The sequence below is a fragment of the Anolis carolinensis genome, chromosome 3, assembly GCF_035594765.1.
Source record: "Anolis carolinensis isolate JA03-04 chromosome 3, rAnoCar3.1.pri, whole genome shotgun sequence".
Classification (NCBI taxonomy): domain Eukaryota; kingdom Metazoa; phylum Chordata; class Lepidosauria; order Squamata; family Dactyloidae; genus Anolis; species Anolis carolinensis.
Window position 1 is genome coordinate 75,540,582 of NC_085843.1, and position 15,785 is coordinate 75,556,366.

At 40.8% G+C, this 15,785-nt stretch overlaps 1 long non-coding RNA gene across 1 annotated transcript; it reads right to left on the reverse strand.

Moving 5' to 3' along the window:
- Positions 1 to 12,467: 12,467 nt before the first annotated feature.
- On the reverse strand, positions 12,468 to 14,919 carry LOC134297460 (uncharacterized). Its single transcript, XR_010004214.1, has 2 exons — positions 12,827 to 14,919; positions 12,468 to 12,745 (listed from the first exon to the last, which is right to left on the reverse strand). It is a non-coding gene; the product is annotated as an uncharacterized LOC134297460 (long non-coding RNA).
- Positions 14,920 to 15,785: the final 866 nt, after the last annotated feature.

The window sequence follows — 15,785 nt, forward strand, 5'->3', positions numbered from 1 at the left end:
AAATCATAATATGCCAAATCTAAAGGAGAAAAATCATTTTAAAAAACAACAACAATGCTAACAATTATTTCCATGACTATGAAGGAAGACATTATGCAGTATGAGGAGTCCCAAAGTAGAACCCTTGGACCAACCTGAGGCCCATATTGTTTTTAGTTTGAGGTATTTTTGTCCACTAAATGGCTAAGAATGATGAAAAATGCTTCCGTTGCTCAATATCCCAACTTGGGATATCAAATGCTGTCCCTTCTCTGGATGCATTTTCATTCAAAAAGTGAATACCAAATGAAACCCAACGATAGTATTTCAAAAACATTTTCATTACATAAATACTATGAAATCAAGAGGCCATAGAAAAAACATGTTTAGAAGTCTAATCAAAGCCTAGAAATACTCCTTCCTTTCTCTTCCTTTCATGCATGCATTAAGATCTGCCTGCATCTACCTAGCTCAGGCATGGACAAACTTCAGCCCTACATATGTTTTGGACTTCAACTCCCAGAAATCCCAGCCAGTTTACCAGCTGTTAGGAATTGTGGGAGCTGAAGTCCAAAACACCTGGAGGGCCAAAGTTTGCCCATGCCTGATCTAGCTCCTTGAAATTATTTGTTCCCCTCCTATTCCCAGAAAGAAAATGTACAGACGGTATATAATGGGGGAGATATCTAGCATCTCCTGATTTTGGGGGGAAACCTGATTTATGTTACTGCAGAGGTTATTCAATAAAATAGATGAAAGCTTTATGCCATAACTTTAGTTTAATTTGTTCCTGGAACTTTATCTAAAGTGGTTCCCTTACAGTTAGAATTTACTACAACAAAAATAATACCTAAAATAATTACCCAAAAGTGAATGTAATTTGCAGAATTATTTGATCAGAAGTTTTCATGGTGTTGCATATCATCAAGTTAAATGCTGTACATGCAGCTAGTCTGGGGAAGTGGATTTTCTTGCTCCTTCCCAAAAATGCTTCAGAGTGGATTAGTGAATTCTGCTGAATGGGATAAACTGCAGTGAGGGACAGAGGTGAAAAAAGCACAGTTATGTGCCTCCTCTAAGAGCTTCAGGAATGGACAAACATCTGAAAAAACTGCAAAGCAATAAGCTCCACACTGCCATTCTTGACTCTCAGCATCCTGCCCAAGCCTGTGTCTCTTGATTGTCTTTACTTTTTGAGTTCAGAACAAGCAACGGATTATCCCTTATGACTCATTTTGACTCCGAATGTAAACCCTGTTTTGAGCATTCATTTCTATATTCTTGATACTGTGTATATTGTTACCACTAAAATTACACCCACTGAAACAACGAAACTCATATAAAACTTGACATCACTTTGATTCTGCGGGTCTACTTTATTGAGAACTAACAATTGGATTTTGGCGATTGAACAATAAATCAAATTTGCCAGAGACTTCTTCCTCCTTTGTCAGGCCTTCTGCCTCTGATCCCTGGAAGAAAAAGTCTGACAGGAGAAGAGTTCAGCAGGGGCCTGTTCACAAAACCAGCCAGAGGAGCAAAACAGAGGCATCCCAAGCCGATTCATCTTCTGTTTTACCACCTGTTGTGCCATCTGTGGTGCTCAAACAGTTCCTTTTAGAAACATAAGTTACAAATAAACACAGTTAGCATTCCAAGGATCCCAAAAGCAGGTAGTTATGATTATAGCTTTGATCTTTATAATTTTATTTGTTACTTCCTTGTTTCTCAGAAATAAAAAGGTGTTTTTAATTATGGTCCAAAATAAATCTAATTGGTAAAAGCCACTGTCTTGAGGAACCAATCACTCTCCACCTCACCAGTCTATCAACACACATGACAAAACATGGGGTAAAGCATGACCCAACACTTAAGCCATGTTATTTCTCTCCTCCACCATTTAGTGAGGACACATTCTTGGAACTGCAATAATAATTAAAAGGCTACAGTTATGCCACAAAATGGAATAGTTATCCCTCACCAAGTTACAGTCAAAATGGAAATCCATTATGCTTTAGCTATTCCAAAAAATAAAAGAGTTGGAATCAACTAGTTATTTATGAATGGTAATTCTAAGTTTTGACCACTAGTGATAACAAGTTCTTGAGATAGGACACTGAGAAAGATGGGAAACCTCTTTCTCTTGCTCAAAGGAGACTGATATTGTCAGCCAACCAGATGAAACATTACACAGTTTCTGGGCTTCAATTCAGTTATTATTCCCACCTAAGACAGACCCAGTGAGCCAATAAATTTTATTAAGCCAACAGGTCTACTCCAGCTGTGACTCACAATTAGATTTAGGGATATCAGGGTTAGAGATAGAAAAAAATTCTTGAACTCTTCTTTCCCTACAGAAGTATCCACTATGAGCCATCTAAAACCAACAGCAAGATAGGTGCCAACTTGCACTAGAAATCCCTGCCTTTCTACAGTATATTCTAATGTTTTTGGTGGTGGGGTGATTGCACACAAAGCCATGCAGACAATTATAGACAACTGAAAATATATGCAAAAACACTTTAATTGAGGCAGAAAAAGTGTACAACACTTGAATTTCCAGATGAGAAGAAAGGAAAGATCAATCTGGAATGGAATAATAAAGGAACAAGGAAACCTGTGGGCAACAGGTAAGGCAACAAAAAAAAGAGTGCATTAATTTCACAGAAATTTTCAGTCAAGAGAGACTATCACTTTCTGGTTCCCAAGAAAATATCCTCCTGGGAAGGAGATGGCAACATCACTCCTTATTGTATTGTTAAAAGTGAGCAATCTTTGCATGCCTATACTCACTAATTGCTAATTTGCATTATGTTCCTTCCGTTTGCTCATTCTGCCACCCACACACCCTGCCTGCATCACTCTAACCTGCAAACATTTTCTTTCCCTCTTTTGTTTTCTGGGATGAATCCATGTTACACAATTGAAGCAATTTAATTTGCTTTAATTGCTGTGGCTTCATCCTGCTCAGTCCTGGGATTCAGTGGTGTCCCTAGGTAGGTTTGGTGGGTATGGACCACACCAGATAACACCATGGTAGTGGAGTGACACCTGGTGTGGTGTTAACTCACCATCCAGGTCAAAACCCCTGGCCGCCACTCTTCCACTGACCAGGGCAGCTCTTTTCGATCCATTGTGGACAATGGTGAGGGTGCTACCACCCAACTGCCTCTACTAGGACTTACTGGGTTACCGGCTGGGCTGTGAAAGGGAGGCTGTGGCAGTGAGAAGGAAGGGAGCACGGGGCAAGGAAGTGGGAGGGAAACAAGCTGTCTTGTGCCAGGCCAGGCTTAACAGGCATCCTGGATTTTAAGGAACAGTCTCTTATTTTTGGAAAATATCTATTTATTTCTTTATTTCAGAGATTTCAATGCCACCTTTCTCCAGAGTAGATCCAAGATCGCTCACAACATATTAAAAAAAATGTACATACACATCCACATGTTATTTTCAATAATGCTTAAAACTGTCCATGGTTTAAACATGAAAAACAGTCAAAAATTCCAATATTTCAATGTCCATAAAGTTCCTGGCTTTAGTTTAAAATTGCTTTGAAAAGGAAAATCTTCACCCCTTTCCTAGATGTCATGAGGGTGCTGAGGAGGAGGAGGAGGCGGCAAGGGGAGGGCGGACTCAGAGTCCACCCCTTCTTTGCCTGCCCCTTCTCCTCCTCAAACTGATATAACTGAGTGGCATATTTCATAATGCACAAATAATATGTTCACATATATGGTCACTGGAGGGAAGGATATTAGAGGCAAAGATGAAGTACTTTGGCCACATAATCCGAAGACAGGAAAGCTTGGAGAAGACCATGATGCTGGGGAAAATGGACGGAAAAAGGAAGGGGGGCCAGCCAAGGAAGGAGGATGACCGACCAAGATGGATGGATGGTATTCTTGAAGTGACTGGCTTGACCTTGAAGGAGCTGGAGGTGGCAACCACCGACAGGGAGCTCTGGTATTGGTCCATGAGGTCTCGAAGAGTTGGAAATGACTGAATTAATAAAGAACAACAATATGTGCACAAAACTATGCTATATATTTTTTACAAAGAAGATAAAAAGGTTTTTTCCCCTGCTAGACACAGTGTCATTGTGGTTGTGTATGTAGACATAGGACTGGTGCTTGCTCAGCTTCTGCAATGCTAAATTCATTACTCTGCTTGTAATACCTCTCACATTTCTGAACAGTAATGGACAAAAAACATGACAATGTGAGCTTGACTCATTTTAGTCTTCCCACCTACAAGTGACCTGGGTTAATTTGTGTCTCTTTTAGCAAATCTGGTTGGTGGTCTCTGTTCAGTTGTGCTACTTCTCCTAGGTTTCTGCTTCACTATTATTATTGTTGCTGTTATTATTATTATTATTATTATTATTATTATTATTATTATTATTATTATTAATAATAATAATAATAATAATAATAATAATAATATTAATATATCTCTTTATCTCCCCTGAAGGGGTCTCAAAGCGACATAACATTAAAGCATCAGCATAACCATTTAAAACATGGAAATATATGAACATTGAAACAGGATTAAATATAAACAGTATTTTTTAAATTCCCAGTTAAAAACCATTAAAACAAATTCAAAGTTAAAAACCACTGCACCCCCTGAATTGATCTTTAAAACTTTCATCTTTAAAAGCCTGTTTAAATACAAAGGTTTTAGCCTGCTGCTGGAAGGACAGCAGGGAGGGGGTAATTCTGGCTTCCCTGGGCAGAAAGGTGTTTCAGAGTTGGGGGGGGGGGTAGCCACCAAGAAGGAAGGCCGCTCTTTCGTTCCCACCAACCGAGCTTGAGATGGTGGTGGGACCGAGAGAAGGGCCTCTCCTGAAGATCTCAGGGCCCACACAAGTTCATACCAGGGGGTGCAGTCAGCCAAATAGCCTGGACCTGAATCGACTTAGTGCTTTAAGGGTCACAACCAGCACTTTGAATTGTACCCGGAAACAGACTGGCAGCCAGTAGAGCTGCTGCAACAGGGAGTTGCCCTCCCCCTGTCACCAGCCCCAGTGAGCAGCTTGTCTGCAGCTCTTTGGACAAGCTGAAGTTTCCGAGCACTCTCCAGAGGCAGCCCGATGTTACGTAGAGCGTGTTACAGTAATCCAGACGGGATGTAACTAAGGCATGGACCATTGCGACCAGATCTGCCTTCTCAACACTGCCTGTTCTCCTGTAGGGATGGAAATCATATTTTAAATGTTTGAAAAATTGTTAAATTAATAATTCTCGAGTGTTGAAAAACCTTGACAAGAAGAATCCTGGGCTGTTGAGAATCTTCACTTTTTACAAATTTTTCCCATTGTAGTTTTGCATAGAAAACAGCATTTTCTGTATGGAAAATAATATTTCAAAGCAAAAATATTCATTTTTGCATAGCCAATGCTGCTTTCTGTGCAGAAAAAAATGTGGTTCCCTGTGCAAAATATGCTGTAACGAGGATTTGTTATGTATAAAACCTGCACATGGTCGGTTTGCATAAAAAACAGCCATTTTGGGAACAGACAATAGCACCAAAATTAATATTTCTGCATTGAAGTATTATTTTTCCATGCAGAAAACATTATTTCCTACGCAAAAATGCTATTTTCTAAGCAAAACAGACACATGTGAATTTTGCACAGAATTAATCCTGATTTGTGCCTAGCCTTCAAAAATGGTAGTTTTCAAACACTTCCTCACATGCACCACAGGGGGGGGCGGTTTGATTTTTAAGGGGGCAATTCGAGAACGAGTTATTAATACATGGGTTTTTTTTTGCATTTCTTATGGTTATAGGGGCCTCATATACAGTATATATATTGTGACATACACATTTTAAAAATTAAAACTGGAATGCACATGGCAGTCAGCTGATGATATTGGGGAGGTGGAAAGGCCATTTACAGAGAGGAAGGGGTGGTGTTAAGAGTTAAGGAGAGAGTGTATGAGCACAGAAAAGAGAGGCCACTTTCATTCCACATACCCCATTCCTTTCAGGATTCTTTTATCATTACAAGCTATACAAAATATAGAAAAATGTCTTTTTGTTCTGCATGTGAATGTGGCAAGAAATCTGTGGGGGGGGGGGGAACAAAGCACACTTATCATAAATAACTCAATATTTTTGTATGAGAAAAATTAAAAAAAGATTCACAGAAAAAATAACATCAATGGACAGGATATTCTCACATATTCTCACCAAATACACACAACGAAGTTGGACACTTAAATTACCCAGAATTCAATGCAGGTGGCTCAAATCAATTGTGCCTCGAATATGACTACAGCCCACATGAATTATTCTATTTCATTACTTAACTTTATCAAGCGCAAAGTGTTTTCATTAGCAAAAACCAGTATTCATCAAGTTAGGGCACAGAAATCTTGCGTTTTCTATTCCCACTGATATCTTGCTGCCTACTTGGAGCCCCCAGTGGTGCAGCGGATTAAACCGCTGAGCTGCTGAACTTGCTGACCAAAAGGTCGGCAGTTCAAATCCAGGGAGCAGGGTGAGCTCCCGCTGTTAGCCCAAACTTCTGTCAACCTAGCAGTTTGAAATCATGCAAAAGTGAATAGATCAACAGGTACCGCTCTGCTATAGGATGACTGCCTCGACAGCAATATGTGTGAAAAAGATCTTGGAGTCCTCATGGACTACAAGTTAAACATGAGTCAACAGTGTGATGCAGCAGCGAAAAAAGCCAATGGGATTTTGGCCTGCATAAATAGGAGTCGAGTGTCTAGATCCAGGGAAGTCATGCTATCCCTCTATTCTGCCTTCGTTAGACCACACCTGGAATACTGTGTTCAATTCTGGGCACCACAGTTTAAGGGACATGTTGACAAGCTGGAATATGTCCAGAGGAGGGAGACTAAAATGATCACGGGGCTGGAGAACAAGCCGTATGAGGAGCAGCTTAAAGACCTGGGCATGTTTAGTCTGCAGAAGAGAAGGCTGGGAGAAGACTTGATAACCATGTATAAATATGTGAGAGGAAGTCATAGGGAGGAGGGAGCAAGCTTGTTTTCTGATGCCCTGGAGACTAGGACGTGAAACATTGGCTTCAAATACAGGAAAGGAGATTCCACTGAACATCAGGAAGAACTGTTAAAAGCCTTGGGGTTGTGTTGGACTCATCGCTGACAATGGAGGCCCTGATCACTCCCATAAGTAAGCAGGCCTTTTTTCATCTTTGCCAGGCAATGAAATTGGCATCCTACCTTTCAACAGAAGCATTGGCTATGGTAATCCATGCAACAGTCACCACTAGGTTGGATTATTGTAATGCCTTATATGCTGGCCTTCCAAAAACAAAAACCCAGAAGATCCAAATGGTCCAAAATGCGGTGGCCAGGCTGCTAGCAGGATCATCTATAAGATCCCATATTACACAGATTCTGAAACAACTGCATTGGCTACCAATAGAACATCGGATCTCTTACAAGATACTGATCCTAACATTTAAAGCTCGAAATGGCCAAGGACCATTATATTTTAGGGACAGCCTCAATCCTTTTATTCATCAGTGGTCACCACAATCCTCCCAGGAAAATCTCCTATACATACTGGGCCCTAATGAGGTACGCCTGGAAGCTACAAGGCGTAGAGCCTTTCCGGCCTATGCTCCAATTCTGTGGAACTCATTGCCTCTATATGTTAGAGCAATATCAGAGTTGCGACCTTTTGGAAAAGCGCTCAAGACTTGGCTGTTTGGTTGTGCATTTAAGTAAATCAGATCTAATTTGCCAAATAGTCACTGTTGAATGTTTTTATGTTGAATGTTTTTATATTGTGGAATGATATTTTAAATTGTAAGTCGCTCGGAGCACTCTGGTGGAGAGCGACTAATTAAGAAATAAAGTGAAGTGAAGTGAACTTCCTCACTGTGAGAGCTGTTCAGGAGTGGAACTCTCTGCCCCAGAGTGTGGTGGAGGCTCCTTCTTTGAAGGCTCTTAAGAAGAGGCTGGATCTGTCTGGGATGCTTTGAATGCGATTTTCCTGCTTCTTGGCAGGGGGTTGGACTGGATGGCCCATGAGGTTTCTTCCAACGGTATGATTCGATGAATCATTTCTCTCTGAAGGGCTGAGGAGCTGAAGGATCTATTGCTCACCTGTGCAAAGAAGAGAAGGTCAGGGGCAAGGAAGGGATTGGAAAACATCACAGCAATAGAACTTAACTGATTTGTAGACAGAAGGACTATCTGGAGACATTTAGCACTGGAAAAAAGATAAAGTGATATGAAATTAACTGAAATAATGATATTAATAGTTTGCCGGGGGGGGGGGGGGGAGTACTAAATCTACCCAACATGTCTTGCAACATTTTGTGGCATTTTGAATGATAATTGGCAAGTAAAATGGAAAGGCTGATCCATTCAATGATAAAAAAGAGTCTTTTAAAAGATAAAAGGAGGAAAGCATATGGGGAAAGCAAACACTGTATCACTTCAGAAGGAAGGAGGTAGCCTCTAATTAGGTTTTTTAAAAGCTCTTCTTGTTTCTTGTATAAGTAAGAAGCAACATTGGAGAATTAGTACAAAATGCTTAAAACTCATCTAAATAAAAGCATTGGGAGTCTTCATTTTTAAAATTATTTCCTATGTAAACACAACTGTAGTAAGTAAATGACAGTATGCTATCATATTCTATAATTATAGAGCATCAGTTCATAATCAAACATTTAGGTCAGTGGTTCTCAACCTGTGGGTCCCCAGATGTTTTGGCCTTCAACTCCCAGAAATACTTACAGCTGGTAAACTGGCTGGGATTTCTGGGAGTTGTAGGCCAAAACACCTGGGGACCCCAGGTTGAGAACCACTGATGTAGGAGGATAAAATTCTAACTATATTGTAAGCAGATTATATCAGAAAGATTGAGTGAATTGAGATGACTTGTACCTCAAGTGACTGTATAGTCTTTCCACAACTAATTACATTAGGGTATGTGTTATATGTGGTGACTGCTTGTTCTGCGAGTGCGTACTCAGTCACTAGCCAAATCCTACTACCACTTATATATTTTTGATGTTACCCAAATCTGTATCTGTAGGTATTCTGAGTAACGTCAATAGTGTGGCCCACTGTTGCACAATGGAGTGTCTACTTATACAAGACTCTTTTGTTCAAGGGCTACTTCCCCATATGGAGCACTGCCTTAAAGTAAGATATGTCCAAGACCACCCAATAAATGCCCAATTATACCCCTTTGGATAACTTGGTATTTGAGTCCGGAGAAATAAATCTCCATTGCAGGAGTTCATTCTCAACCTCACAAACAGTTCTCCAAGTGTGACTGGTCTGAGCAGGCTCTGCGTGGTCCTCTAGCCATTCAGACTCAGCCAGACTCCTAGAAGAAGGTTCCATTATATAGGACTCTAAATCGGTCATGTCTGCCAAAACGAGAACAGTTCCTCCTCCATCCCTACCACCATCCGCACAAAATATCCCTCCCCACTTTTACAGTTTCTTATGGCCTTTTCAATAGCTGTTTTCTTTCTTAAAACAGGGCAATTTCTCTGAGTGATAGAAAAGGCCTATTTGTGGAGTGCAGCTGCATTTCAAAGGTACATTGTTGGTGAGTTATGAATTTACATGCCTTTACTAATGTGTGGAAACAGGGGAATCCTTTGGCTTTTTTTCTTCAAAATTGATGTTACTCCTCTGCCAGTGGCACCCAAGGAACGTTTTTGTTCCATTTCCTCTCCTTTCATGCAGTCCTATTTATGTTTGGACCTGGTTTGCTGCCACTAAGCATCATTGTCATTACCACCAGTGTCTTGGCTAGCCAAATCTAGCAGCTGTGTGTTTAATGCCTGCGCCTGCTTAAGTTTATTTCCTTGACAACACATGCTGGTGGAAGCAAATTGTGTGTGTCTCCATTGTATGCATATGGATATTGAAATCTCCTTGCAATATATTTTAATGTTGCCATTTTGTGGTCAAGTGTTAGCATTGAAATGTATGATTTTTTTATATTTTAGTGTTGAGAGTTCTCAAGAGCCCTCACCTCCCAAGCTAGCGGTGCCTAACCCAGCATCTCAAATAGAATACCTAGGTGGCCAAACGGGACCCCCTGACCCCTATATCCTGTTTCTTTCTCCATGCTTTGCTGCCAGTTTCCTTGATAAAAGGAGAGAGTGAGAGATAATTAACAAAAAACATGGCCTCTAGACAATGGAACAACTGGCCTTGGCGAGCAAGAAATTTATCCTGGTTTTCTAGGTGAACTTTCTCCCATCAATCTTTCTTTTAACCTCCATGTTAGTGGAAGCAATAGGGATAGCCCTCCCCTCCCCTGAGCAAATGCACTCTTTTGACTGGAGACAAAAAAGGGGATCGGAGAGCACTGAGGTAAAATCTGGGTGGTATAGTGCGGCAGTACAATGCCATCACTGTTCCATTGGCAATGGCTTGTGTTTTACAACAGGGGAGGGGAAAGCATGAATAGGCTGATGATGTGAAACAATTCTCCCAATTCAGGCCTACAAACCCATCTTCTGTTCCACAGAGTTTCTGAACAAAAAAAAGGGGGAGGGAGGAAGGAGAGAAAAGGAGGAGAGGCGTATAAAAAAAGAATTTAAAGAAAATGAGATAATTTTCACAACAACAAACTTTTGGAAACACTTTTGCAAGATTTTTTAGCTGAAGTAGAAACTCTTAATACTGGAGTACTGCTCCTCTTCCTGTCCACATTAGGTTACTGAGGCAGCAAAGGCATGCAATTTCTTTGTCTTAAGGGTAAAAACACATAGACGGTGAGTAGTAAAAGCTGTTCGGGCTGTTTCACGCTCTGTGAAAAGAGTAGTAAAAAAAATGTTTGGCGGTGCTGATGCGGGAGAACTTGTGACCATGCGCACCCACTTCAGGTCCCCTTAAGAGGGTATTATGGAAAGGGAAAATATTTGTGTTCTGAAGATGACACTCTCCATTTTGTTAATGGCTCTCATCTGGCGCTGATAATCATCCCCACTGCACTCCTGTCAGTTGTGTGCTGTTTTCCAATTAATGGGGCCTTGAAGAAAGCATCCCTTTTTCTGCAACCCAGACAATTACATTGTGTTCACCTACTTGAGATGAGGGAAAGGTGACTATGAGGGCATTGAGCATTGTAAATTACTATTAATACGAGAAGAGAAGGAGCACCCCACTAATAAATAAAAGTTGTTGGCTTCCATTGGGTCATGGCTTTGGGAGGCTTTGAGTGTAAGGAATTGGCACATATAAACCAGAGCCAGTTCAACACTTGATACCCCGGATGACTCCTAACAAAAAAAGAAAGTGTTCTGCATTTGAGCCATTGAGGCACTCAAATACATTTCATCATATGAAGTACCAGCCAAGCTAGAGTTGGAAAATGTGTCCACATCAGTCAATTAAGGTGTGGCATTAAGACCTCCAAATGTTAAAAAGTACTACTATATAATTTATAAATCTATGTCCTTTGAAGAAATTATATGATTATGATCATAAGAGATATTTAGTGGTCAAAAACATATATGCAATAGTACAGCAATATGCCAGAAAAATACATGGCCCAGATCCCAATTTAAATTGACCCACTGAATTAGTTACTGAATGGTGATTTTGCACTATTCTAGTTGATTAAATATGCCTAATTTAATCAGAATTAGCAATATAGTATAGGCTGAATATCCGCTCAATAAGTTGACAGGTGACTTGAAAACACATTACAAACACACATCTGCTTTTGTGAAAGAAGGAAATTCCTTTGTTTTAACACTGGACATACATTCTACTGGAAATGTTCACTTACAAACATACTATACAGTAGAGTCTCACTTATCCAACATAAACGGGCCAGCAGAACGTTGGATAAGCAAATATGTTGGATAATAAGGAGAGATTAAGGAAAAGCCAATTAAACATCAAAATAGGTTATGATTTTACCAAAACATCATGTTATACAACAAATTTGACAGAAAAAGTAGTTCATTACACATTAATGCTATGTAGTAATTACTGTATTTACGAATTTAGAACCAAAATATCACGATATATTGAAAACATTGACTACAAAAATGCGTTGGATAATCCAGAACGTTGGATAAGCGAGTGTTGGATAAGTGAGACTGTCAAGAGTCAGACGCCAGTTAACAAACAAAACAGAGTTTATTCAGAAGATAAGCCAAAAGTAACATAAACACAGAGGATATCCTTGAAACACTTCACTTATCAGTGTTTCAAGAGTAATTCGGACAAAAATATAACTCAAAAATAAGCCAAGCTATTTTTCCACGCTGGCATTCAATAAAAACTAAAAGACGCTTCAGTTCAGCTTTAGAGAACAAATTGAGTTGACTGCTAGAAAATATGCAAAATAAACAAAGACTTGAAACCTTCCAGAAGCTGCAAAGAATAACTGAAAGTGCAAAAGCCTCTTTTGGCTCCAAACCGTTTCTGAAACAGCCAGCCGGCTCTGCGGATTTAAAGGGACAGTTCCCAAAAGAAAAACACCAAACTGGTTTGAAAACAAAACAAACTAGAAGTGCAGTAAACTGCTTCCACGGTGCAGATAAAGCCGAGAGCTTCAAAGGGATGATGAATAGCCGTCGTCAGGAGAATCCAAGGTCAGGTCAGGAGGCAGCAGCAAATTCCGAAGGGCAAACCAGTAGTCAAAAGCCGGGAGTAGTCGTCAGTCAGAGGGCGAAGACAGAAGCCAGGTCAAATTCCAATCCAGAGTCCGAAGAGGGTGCAGTCATCCAAACCAGGTCCACGAAAAGGCACAAAGAGCCAAGCAACGATGGTATCAGCAGCTAGAAATAGTAATCAGAGTGCAGTCCAGGGAAACCCACACATTCCATCCCTCCGCTGCCGAGCAGTCCCAGATAACTTACATCCGAATCACAGTCCAAGTCCAGTCTTCACGAAAGCACAGAGATCCCAATGGCACCTCAGCAACACCTTGCCACAAGCGAAGTGCAGTGGCCAAACATTCCCATTTTATTCCCCTTCCTCTTGGGTGACCAAACACTCACACCCAAACACCAGGTGTCCCAAATCTACTCAGAGTCCGAACTCCACACAGCTAGGGCTCGTGGATCAGGAGTGCCTAACAGTTCATCGGATTCCCAATCATCCTGCCCACACTTAGCCCCATGAACACTTAAAGAACCATCCTCCCTTCTCCAAGCATCCCAAGTGGGATCTGCTCCTGCAGAAACCCCAGGTTCAGCAGTATCCATAGGCCCCAAATCCCCATACATCTCCGGTGGCTGTGCCCATTCAGTGCCCACTTCCCCAGCCACCACCTGTTCCTCAACATCCATTTCCCCAAACTCCCCATCTGAATCTTCCTCAGAAGATCCCCCATTAAGCTCTCTAAGTCGCTTCCTGTGCAACTCCTCCAGTGAACCCTCATCACGAGGGTTTTTCTTCCTCTTCGGATCCCATCACCATCAACCATAATCCCCGAAGGCGCAGTCACAACAGAGACTCTACTGTACTTTACAAAGTGAGGCATGATTTTTCAAGGATCAGGTGTCTAATGTTTTTCAATTTTAGTTCAAGGTTTGGGGTTTGGTTTTAACCTTTATGGCTGTAAGAAGCTTGGGGCCAACTATCAGACGAACCTCCCATCTTTACATGAACTTGCCTAGTTATTAAACGCAACAGGAGAGGGCCCTCTTGGCTACACAGAAAAGCGGTTTCTACCACATCACTTCCCAAGTCTGAACTGCATTCCTCTCAAGTTGCAAATGGCCCACGCTCTCTCTACATTCAAAAACATGCTTAAGACACATCTTTTTCATTTGAATGCTAATATTATTTTTATACATTTTCATGTTGTTTTTATAATTTATTTTTATTGCTTATTTTTGTCACAGGTTTTTTTTTGTTCTTCACCTTTGAAAGTTTCAGAAAAGCAGCACAAAATAGAAACAAACAATCAGGGTGCTCCCCTATACTTAAAATATGCATATTTTCTTTGGGGGATTAGCTTTAGGGAAGAAACACTTGAAAGTGACTTTCCTTCCATGGATAGGATTTTCATTAAAAGGAAAACCATAAAACTCATCCAGAAATGGTGTGTTTGTGTTTTGAAAGTTTAACTGAAGGTTGAAAATATGCACTTTATCGCAGCCAGAGAACTGTCCAACAGGATCTCAGCAACAACAGCAGAAACTGAGGTAGGAGGCTTGGGAGCTGTCCAGCAGAGATTGGGACAAGAGTAACAACAAGACTATGATGAGGGAGTTTTCCCTCCAAGTTGCTCACTCAGCAATCCTCAGAGCATATCTGAAGACCTTTGTGGCTTTTTCCCCCTTCCTCTAGGATTTCAACAGGATTCTGATCCATCACTTCCTCCTGAATTGGCCTGAGAAAAGAAGAGCTTGAGTGGCCCTGTGGAAAAGGTATTGCTATCGTTGCTCATGAGGAGAAGAGAAGACTAATATGGTTCACTGTACTCTTTGATATTATAGCTTTTGAGTCTGGGGAAAGCTTTATGAAGCCAGACAAATAGTCCATCACTGGTTCTTCAGTATTACAGGCATGGGTAAATCTTTCAGTGCACATTTCTGAATCAAAATTATGAGAAAGACCTAAGAAAATTGTTATTCCAAAATGACAGTGACAGATCCAATAGCAATGATCTCAATATGTTATTTAGTATTGTGTTAACTGGAAGGCATGTGAACAGGGAGGATACTGTCTTACAGAATGGTGAACGGCATTCATAAATGGAGACAAAAAGCCTTGTCCTGGAGTTAACTCAGTTCATTGCTTGAAGACTTATACGTGACGCTGGGTTGTAGTGAAAAGACATCATCCATGACTGGATCTCTTCATTACCCCCTTCTCTCTTCTTAGCCAAACAGGCATGCAACAATGCGAATGTTGTCATTGAGAAGGACAGAACTTGTAGCCACCATGCATCTAGTAACAACAAGACACAGTGTTTCAAAGCTACAATAGCAAAATGTGGACATTCATGGTGTTGCACAATGGATGAAGCAGAGAAGGATACAGGGGCCAAAATCTGTTTGAAAATCTGTTTATATTTTGTGTTTTTTAAAGTCTGGAATATTGCTATAGGCCATTGTGTGAAGTAGTGGGCATATTCCAATGTGGCCAATGAAGGAAAAGGGAATTGCTGTTACCCTCCTGGACAATTTATGGATGATTTTGGACTTCTGGCTATGCTATCCCTGTAGCTTTGTATAGATATTTATTTATTTTTATTTATTTACAGTATTTATATTCCACCTTTCTCATCCCGAAGGGGACTCAGGGTGGATTACAATGCACATATACATGGCAAACATTCATTGTCATTAGACATATGACATATAGACAGAGGCAATTTAACATTTTCCAGCTTCTGGCTTCTTGAGGGTATGCTCAATTCCGGCCACAGGGGGAGCTGCCACTTGTTCGTCCACTTGTGCTTAGGACAACAGCGAGCTAGGCTATTAATGATCGGGAGCTCAATCCAACCCAGGCTTCGATCTCATGACCTCTTGGTCAGTAATGATTTATTGCAACTGGTTACTAACCAGCTGTGCCATAGCCCGGCCCTTAGTTATTGTTGTTACCCCATTTTCTCTGTTAAAAGAGGCTCAAAATGACTAACCCAAGGATGAGCAACTATCCAAAGCCTGGTGTCCATATGCACCCACTATCAAAGCTTAGAGAACCACACCTTCTTTTGCCCTTTTCATGGGGAAAGCTTATCTTTGCCCTGTAGGGACTAAAGGGGAGTTTTCAGCATATTTGCAGGGCTTTCTAGCCACTTTAGGAGCCCAGGTGAATGTAGGATCAAAATACTGGAGTCTTGAAGATCTATTGACTACC